Raw genomic sequence first — 9954 nt, 5'->3', positions numbered from 1 at the left:
ACGCCCTGATCACATTCACACAATTGTACACATTCTTACCTGGAAGCTGCCCAGTACATCCACAATCTGATCTGCTAGCCACAGAGCAGCTCCACTAGAGTGGTTTTGAGGTTAAGGGCCTTGCTCAAGGGCACCTCAGTGGTGGTAATGAGGTAGGGACAAGCACTGATCTTTCACTTTCCCCACCCAGATTTTATCCTGTTGGTTCGGGGATTGAAATGACGACCTCCCGGTCACAAGCTCTCTTCTCTGACCTTTGGGCTACTAAAACAGCCCAGCAATAAATTATTCCGTATAATGATAGAACGTTTTCGTTGAAACTGTCATGGTTCAATTTTATAGTCATGTTGTCATCTACAGTGATGCTGAATTATACATTACTGAGAAGTGTTTCTAATATGTTCTCCATCACATTTGTATTAAAAAGGATAGTCTTAATATTAGTCACACCACTTAGTATAACAAAATACAATTTGTACATACATTATATTGTCAACACACTGTACGTCCACGGTGTGCTGAAACTATCGTAAAACACAGGCTGTTTATTTGAGATATTAGATAGATAACTGTTAGGTAGGGGATAAGGAGGCCATATCTCACGCTATATCTGCACTGGGCAGCCGATCACTTAATGTGCAACCACATGCAATAACATGTTTGCAACATTTTTATATTTTGTTTATCTACAGTTCTCACATGTGTGTGGACGCCGTAATTGAAGTCATTACTCTTCAGCCTGTGTGTTATTCTGATGGCATTAGTATGCTCTTAGTGGCGCCATATTGAACTCTCCTCCTCCTTCAGAGCAGACTAACTGCTGCTGGTTCTTTCATTCACTCTCCCCCTCTTTTTCCCTCCTGTTGTTACCTCACCTCTTTTCCTTGTGGCTCCCTCCGTCCCTGCCCCTGCCTGCTCTCCCTGCTGTTCTCTCTCCTCGTGCTTGAAGACGGTGAATTAACTCCAGCCTTCAACAGGGATCTGCCTGTAATGAAGCCTTTGTGTTTGTACTCTGAGCCGGCGCCGTTTGGAAATTGAATTGGATGTTCTCTCCCCGCTCGGTTCCTCTTACCTTCCAGCTCCCAACACAGCTCTGGCTTTCTCCATTATCTCCCGCATTCCTCGCCACAATGCTCCACATTGTGTGCCTCAATACACGGGCATGTTTTTTGAGTGCATGCAAACGCTCCCAGGGGCTGCACCTGGTTGCATAGGATGCTACACGCATTATACACAAACATGCATATACAATAGCAGCGTACAACGTTGTGTAGTATAAATGCCTGGAGATGGAGACTTGGTCAGATATACACATTCCCCTTTTCATCCAACTGACAGCCCCCTTTGCAATGTCTGTGGACCAATTTGCAGTAATGCTTTATTCTTGCACCCAGAGCTCTCTATTCACTTGTACTTGCATCCTCTCCATAACACTTCTATCTCTTTTTCCCTATACTGTTACTGTCTAAGTGCTTACTTATTGTTGTTGCTATTTTACGTTTTTGACTACATGTATCATGTCGGCCTGACCTTGCCCCATTCTTCATACGTGGCCGCCCTGTTGTCAACATAGATCAGCGTTCACCGAATCCTGACTGTGAAGCAGGGGGCCTTTTTGTGTCTCCTTGCCACACTTAGGCTCTTAACAAGCGCTTTAGTCTCACTTGCTCCTTCTCCGTCTGCTCCCAGCTCTCTCTCTCTCTCCCTCTTCCTCTCCCCTACCATACATTCTGCTCTACTCTCTTGGAAATGGTTGAGAATGAAAGGGGAGATTGTTTCTGTTCACTGCCCCAGTTGGCTCCTTGTCTTTCTTCTAATATTGTTGTTGGGGCTTACCCATGGTTATTGGGCTCATAAGAAGAATACACAGTACGAGGCCTGCCGGGAACATGCCAGAATACATGGGAAAAGGGTTTATGTAGGGAGACTGAAAAAGAAATCCACGAAATAGCCGGAGGAGTGTGATGAATGATATATGATTAAATGCTTTAATATTCAGAGGAGGAGGAGCGTAGACTGAGTGTCTTGTTATGCAGCGCGTCAAAACCAGATAGCACTCGACACGCAGACCCTATGTATTGGGCCACAGGCTGAGAACTGTAGCCACTGCAAACCAGCAGTGTGACAGCCACAGTCCAATTTACAATTTATTTTTATGTTCTTAATCCTTTTTAATGTTTTTCTGACATACAGCAACTTGACAAAATCCACTGGCATATCCTCTAGACCAACATGTGACATATTCACCAAATGCCTTTATGACAATGACACTTTATGTAAGGATAATTGAGGAAAAATGCAAATGTGATATTTTTACTCAGTGTTTGACTTGAAAAATTTTCTAGAACAATAATAGTTGTAGTGCAAAAGTAGTAGCAAAGACTGCATCAGAGGTTAAAGTCCTCTAAAAGAAAGTGAGAAAAATAGAGTGGGAGCTCAGAGGAGAGATGAAGAAGAGGTTAAATTGAATTCCAGAAAGGCCAGAAAACCATTAGGTCTGTTTTCTAATGTCTGGCACCATCAGCATTTTGATTTACTCTAGAGCTTTAAATAATTGATTGATCAATAAAACTATTTACAGTTCACCTGTATTTGCCTTGTCAAATTCTAAAATTTCTGTATCCACCCGTACCAGAAAGAAAAGCAAAAACGAGCCTGGCAAACCAAATGTAAATAACTCCCTAACTATTCCCTCTCATCCTAGTGACACTTCCCACTCGCACCCATCTTATTTGATACATACTATTTCTACTGTAGGTTCTCTGGGGAGAGCTGTGCGGCCATTTACATGCTTAGACTGTATGGCATCATTATGAAATAACTCATTAATGCTGCATTATAGCTAGTTTAGTGCTGGTGGATGTGCACAGTGTGTACGGACTGTAGTTCACTCAGCCATATGTCAAAGGTTTTTTTCCTATGTGCTGCTGTAACACTGTAATTTCCCATTTTTTGGGATCATCTATCTGTCTAAGGTAATTATGCCTGTGGTGTCTGGCTTTAACCCTAACAGGTGGGGTCTCATTTATCGGGAGGTTGAGATGGACCAGTAGTGGTCTTTATTTTATGAACAAAGATCTGAGTTAGTCTGCAGTGCAACTGGATTTTAGAGTGCAATTAAAGGATATCTTATATATTTATAATGAACTGTCAAGATTGTGTCCTTATTGCACCGTGGGTCAGAGAGGAACGTATGTTCAATTGCTCTGTATGTCTGGGACATAACTTGACTTGATTACTAAGACCCACCTTATCCCACTACCTCCGGAAGATAGCCCTCATCAAGAGACATAAACCCCCCATTTCTTACACACACATCTTTGGAAAAACTTAAAAATGTCTTCAAAGTATTTCAGAAAAGGACTGGTGTGTCCAGGTCACCATACTGTGTAAGCTGAAAGGAAATTCTGCTTATTCTCAAAATGTTATGAAGCATGTTGAAAAGTAGTGAACAATTACATAACAAGTATAGGCCTTAATATCTATACTATGGTTTTGTACCGCAAGTTGATTTTGCTATTTGTAATAATTGTTGATCTGTGAGAATTAGTGTTAAGGGGCTTATAAAGATTATAAGTCTTTATTTGTGTGATCCTTTACGTTGGAGCTTTGTTTCACTGGCTCCTTTTTATTGTAGCCTGGTTATGTTTTTAATAAAAGATATGCAGTTTGCTCAAACCTTGCAGAAGGTCAGAGATTTATTCAAGGTTAATATGCCTCCTAATGCAATTTTCTGTTACACATTTTATAGTGGCAAACATCCACCTTTTTTGGACGAAATTGTTAGTTGCATATACTATTCCCTATATTATTATTTACGTTCTTTTTTTTCTTTACATTTTCAGTTAAAGTGACCCAATTTCTCATGAAAATCATAAATGTTTAAGGTTATCTCATAGTTGCACACATAAGATATAAGACACATAAGCATGTAAATGTACCTTAATGATAACGGAGGGTCTGCAAGCTCTGGCTTCTCTACATGGGCCGTTCCAATAGCTAGCGAGAGGCTTGGCTCGGATAAGTGTACCATGTGCAAAGTGTGTGTAAAAGTCTTTAAGTGCAGGGGGAAACTAAACAAACTTCTGGTCTGCTGCTTGATATGTTTGTGTAGGAACTCGGCATTGAAGTATGTTCCCCACGTGAAACAAGCCTAATAATTTCTGGTAAACATTGCATTTGGTGTACATTAGCAGGGTTCTGTAAATTCTGTATCAAAGCGGTCCGGTACAAATACATGTACTGTTACATGTCTGTCACATGTACTACATTTAAGTACACCTTATTATAAATAATTCTATTAATCTGACCCAGATGTTGAAGAGCAGACTAAAAGCATAAGGAATAAATTGAAGTTAACAAATCTGATTTTTGTAATTATACACAGCACATGACGTTCTTTCTATAGATTACTGACAGATTATTGGGATGGTTTGATGCGAAAGGATTGGTGAAATTACATGCAGAAACAGTGAACTGGTGCTAATAAAGTACAGCGTTAGCTAATATGTAGCCAGACGGGAGGAGATACAGAGGTTCTTTTGCATGCAATTATTCTGAGGCAATATCCCTACTTATTTTGTCTGTGTAAAGTGTGTGTGTGTCTGTCTGTCTGTCTGTCTGTCTGCTGTATGGCGTCAGAGGTTAAAGGTTCCTTACTGCATCAGTGAGTAGTCAGTGCGTCTTGTGAGCAAGAGGAGGAAAATCTATAGTCAATATAAAGAGTGCAGGCAAGCACGCTGCACTCACAACTGTCCATTGCCAATGCACTGCACAAAAGAAACCTCTGTTATGATGAATAAATATGTTTTGGGTTAAAATACATGAAACAAACAATAATTTAACACAATTTGCCACCGTATCTAACCAAAAAAGGGAATAGGCTGAAGCCAAGGCATTTTTTTGCCTATCCTATCCCATAATCCCTATAGAATCACCCAGAAAGTAAAAAAAAAAAATATATATACTAAATTAAACCAAATACTTAAGTACAATCTTAGAAATACAATTTACATTTTATCCAATTACTTTAGAACGTTAATTTTTTTGAATCTCAGTAGAGACGTACACATTTTCATCTCATCATTACGTTTAAACTATAATGTAACCCCCAAAACTGAAACACATCTATATTTTACATTTTCCCTCACTTGAATTTAAATTTAAATTTTTCAATTTTGAATTTTATTTATAGTATCGATTCATAACAAGAGTTATCTCGAGACACTTTACAGATTCTCCAGAATTTACAATGACCCAACAGTTGTAGTAGTTTCCTCCAGAGAAAGCAACAGTGCGACTTTACCAGTTCATAGATAGAAAACCGTCTTAAATTATTATTACCTTCTCTTAATTATATACAAAAAGAATACAGACAGGAAGTTCATTGTTCACACTCAAACGTATTTCCAAGGTTTTAAAATATACAGGAACCCTAAATTTCAAGATTGCGTTACTGAATTAGTTGTTCATAATAACCAGCTTTATTTATTATTCTTGTAGCTCTTGTCTGAAGATGAATTATAGGATCTACTGTATATTGGTTTTATTTGCATTTTCCCATATTTCTGCACAATATGACGTATAAAGCATTACAAGTGAACAATACAATATATGCAGAGAATTCCTACTCAACAAATCCCTTACTTTATAAAGAACTACAAAAGATTTTGATAATTTCCTTTTAATTCCTTTGCAATGTGGCTTCCAACATAGTTTATAATCTACAATCCCTCCCTTTCAATTTCTACTCTAGTTAAATTAATTTCTATATCACAATTGACCCTGATATCAAACATCATAAATGTAGTTTTTTTGTTTCATTTTTGATAACAGATCAATAGCTGACTATATAGGCTTCATCTCAGGATACCATCATCATCATCATCATTTTACATCACTAAACAAACGCAGCTCAGACAACATTCAGATTTTACAAGGTCACAGTCAGCATTTTGTCAGTCTTTTAGCTTTTCTGCTTGGATTCGGTACTAAATCCTGAGGCACTGAGTGGTTTCAATTGGCCTCAGAGGCAGCCGGTGTAATATTATTTTATTCCAGGGGTCATAATTTATCCTCTCTGTAATATCCCCACTGAGGCTATTGGGAGGAGGATGCAGTTTGTCTTGCGATTTCCGGTTGGATGCTCAAAGGACTTCTCTTGCACTTTTTTAGAAAGAGAGTGAGCATTAGCAGTACTTACATAATCTGATCCTTTATTCTCAACTGCATCCCCCCTCCCCACCAATCCAGCCTGTGTCTCCTCTCCGCTCTTCTGCCTAACCTACTTCTGCCCAGGGGCTTACAAAAATGTGCATATGCTGTCCCCTTTTTCACAGCTCCCCATGTGTGTGTCTGACTTTTATATGTGTGTGTGTGTGTGTGTGTGTGTGTGTGTGTATCAACGCACAAAGCTGTGTGTCACCTCATATCTTTTCAAACCAAATTCTTGCCACTTCTTTGTTCTTAGTCACAAAGCGGCACCGCATGCCTGTGCCTGTTCCAGCTCCCTCAGATTTAGAGCCGAACTAAAGGAGACCTGAATCAATGTTTTTAGAGCAGCGTCAGATCCATTTTTCATCAGTTATTCTTAGTTTCTTCTTTCTTTCCTCCTCAAAAGACGAAATAGAGCTAGAGATGGACTGCAGACTACATGGGAGAGGAGCTGGGTGAGAGGTCTTTAGTAAGACACAGCTTTCAACCATATTGCCCAGATCAATATGCCACCATAGGACGTGCACTGAGTGAATTGAGAGGCCAATAATGAGCTCAGCGAGTCTACAAGGTCTGGGAAATCAACCGCATAGCTCACCTGCTGCAGATATTGGTAGTTTTTGCCTCTTAATAATCATATTGCCGCCCTAACGTCAATGGAAATCTCTAAGCTGGAACGTTAAGTAGAATATCCGGGCCCCAGTTTATTGCTTCTGTCGGTCCCCAGGTCTCTAGTGTGCTTGTTTCTTTTGATTCCTCTGAAATCTTTTCCACAATACGACCCTCTGTCAGCCTTAGCTGGGATATTGAAATGTCAATACCATTTACAAATCTGCAGTTGCTGTGATATCCTCTCAACGTCATAGAGTTTATGAGTCTTCCACCTGCTGAGTTTACAAGCTATGAGGTCCAAAAGCCAATAAAAGTTAAAGAGGTTGGTAATAATTGCAGGTTTCCTTCGAATAAGATTTGTCTCTAATGGTATTTTTATTATAGCTGCAGACAGCCGATACAATCTTAACTAATACAATTGATTAAACTTTCCAACTTTATTATTCCTTTCTTGACACTTCCCTGCATGAATTAGCATCAGCATTCTCTTTATGAAAGGGGTTTTCAGATCCTCTAAACCAAACTTCCATTAAAATGATCAAAAACATAATCACAATCCTACTTAGTCCCTATGTTTTATAAGTGGTAGCAGTATTGGCCTTTTCCACAGCTTTCAGCCTTCTCTCTCCAGCTTTGTTCACCGGTGCCTTTCACTAAAAAAACAGCCCTCTGTTAGACAGGTACACAGGTAGCTAATGGGTAAATGGAAGCTCAAGGATTGGAGGTTGGCTTCTTAAAATATAGGGCAACTGCCCTAATAAGGTCTAAATATCAGGCTTGTGGCATTAGCAAAGCAAATTGCTTTTTGACAGTATATTTAAGATGGTAATCGACTGTCATTTACCACAGCCAATTCACAATTGCTATAGGGACAATAGGGTGTCCCTCCCTTTCCTTCTCTATTGCTCTTCCTTTTCTTTCTATCTGCTGTCCCTCTGATTTTTCCTCTCTCATTCTTCCATAATTCATTGAGGACGAGAAAGCAATCCCCACCCCAGTCTCTCTCTCTCTCACTCACACACACACACACACACACACACACACACACACACACACACACACACACACACACACAAAGCAGAGTAAAAAAGATTAAATGGAGTATTATATTCATGAATCCTGCACTTGCTCTAAGCTTGGGGGGGTGTTATTTGACAGAGTGGTAGCTTCTGTACCTCAGTTTTACAGACATGAACAAGCAACAGTGAGTGAAGGTATACGATAAACCACACAAAATACTGTATAGCCTTAAAGTATGCATTCCTTCCAGGTATTTAAATGAGTAGTGTTGTTGAATTTGAAGACCTGCATTGAATCAGCTTATATCAAATAAATTACAAAATGTTTACAAAGACTGGAGGTATAATTACCCAGGTGTACCTACATACTTCCCTTAAAAAAATGTTTGCACTAACTTAAAACCTTTAAACCTCACCTTTAAATTGCTAGTGGGCTCAGGAAAACAATAGTAGCAATGCATGTGTTCTTTCAAGGCACTCTCTGTACTCACTGCCCTGTAGTACTGTAGGTTCTTTGGCTGCTGCAGAAATGCTTCTTGTCATTGGCCACTCAGGAACAAGAAATGACTGCTAATTGTGCCTTCCATTGCCCCAGTTAATACACAGGAGCTTAGGTACGGCTGTCACCATAAAAAGCTGCTACTGGCCTTTTTTGTTGTTTGGATTTCCTAGTGGCAATCTTAGGTTGTAGCTTAATGGTTGCTGTGAAATTAGGGTTGAATGGCGGGTTAGCAGAGTTACACACGTCGTGTGTATGAAATGTCTGTATCATCACTGCGCTGCATTTTTTTTAACTATGATATTCTGGCCATGGGTCAAATCTCTCTCCTAGGTCCAGCAGGCTCATGCGCTATTAGTCTATGAACTGAAGTTAGTTGCGTTCAATAACTTCTGTGTTTTTTGCCATGGCGGCCGCGATAGCAGAGTTAGCAGCGGAAACACTGGTACAAATACGGAATGCCTTTCATGCTTACCAATACACAGCTGTGTTAGTAACAATTAAAACGGTAGACAAATGTCAGAAGTGTGGTCTCGCGCCGCTGTGTGGCGGGGCTGCACGGAGAGTAAGTGGAGAGATCCAAACACAGGCACGGCTTTACAGAAAAAATGGGTCGTGTAACGCAACATTAAATATCATATCCATATAAACAACATTGCAGCGGGTGCAAGGACATTAGGTGCACTGGTGCAAACTAGAGGAAAAATATTACTTGCGCCCTAGGTCCCTGTGAGCTAAAAGATGCCGACTAGCACCGACTAGCACTGGTCACTGCTGTTGTCTGAAAAACAGCACAGACGGGACGAACAGACAATTTTACTAGTAAACTGGTAAACCTTGAGGCCAACGTATTACAGACTGCTATCTGTTGAATTTTCCTCCCGTTACCCTGTCCTCTGTGACTGTCTACATCTAGAAACTAAGCTGCGCGGTGCAGGGAACCACTCTGGTTGGCACATGATCGTGAACAGTGGTTTACTGCGCGGTAGAGGGGCTTTGCAAAGAAACCCGGAGCATTCTATGAAATTACGCTTTAAAAAAAAAACACTAAATCAAGCAAATTTGGTCGTGGGAAGTCAAAATTGTGATCGTGATTCAAATTCGATTAATTGTGAAAAAATAATTTTAGGCGCCTGTAGCCACAGACAACAGCCAGACTGGTGGAAATGAGCCTGACACATTGAGATGACCATAACATGCCCAAAAGCTAAGATCTGGAGGCACACTGTGACAGGAGCCCAGTAGGGAGACCATAACGTGCAGAAGTCAGACTAATGTGAAAATTAAGAATGGACTAATACATTTACCTGTTGACTCAAGCGACACAGATTCAGGTTCCAATTCATGTGGGGAATAAAATACACTTTTTCTTTTGTGGATGAGAATATGGTAAAAAATGGTATATTCACATCATGCGCATGAGGCATTCAATTTGATAATTATTATTGATATCCCAACATTTTGTAAGGTTATACTAGACACAGTCTGTCTGCGTCTTTGTTACTCCTCTGGCTTGTCAACAAATGTTGTCTTGTTTTTTAGGTGATCCTGAATACTTAAATCATTCAGCACAAATAATCGTTTCAAAACAAAGCTTAATAAATCATTAGA

This window comes from Etheostoma cragini, chromosome 19 (genome assembly GCF_013103735.1).
Source record: "Etheostoma cragini isolate CJK2018 chromosome 19, CSU_Ecrag_1.0, whole genome shotgun sequence".
NCBI classification, from domain to species: Eukaryota; Metazoa; Chordata; class Actinopteri; order Perciformes; family Percidae; genus Etheostoma; species Etheostoma cragini.
The sequence above is the reverse complement of the archived record's forward strand: the minus strand, read 5'-3'. Positions refer to the sequence as shown.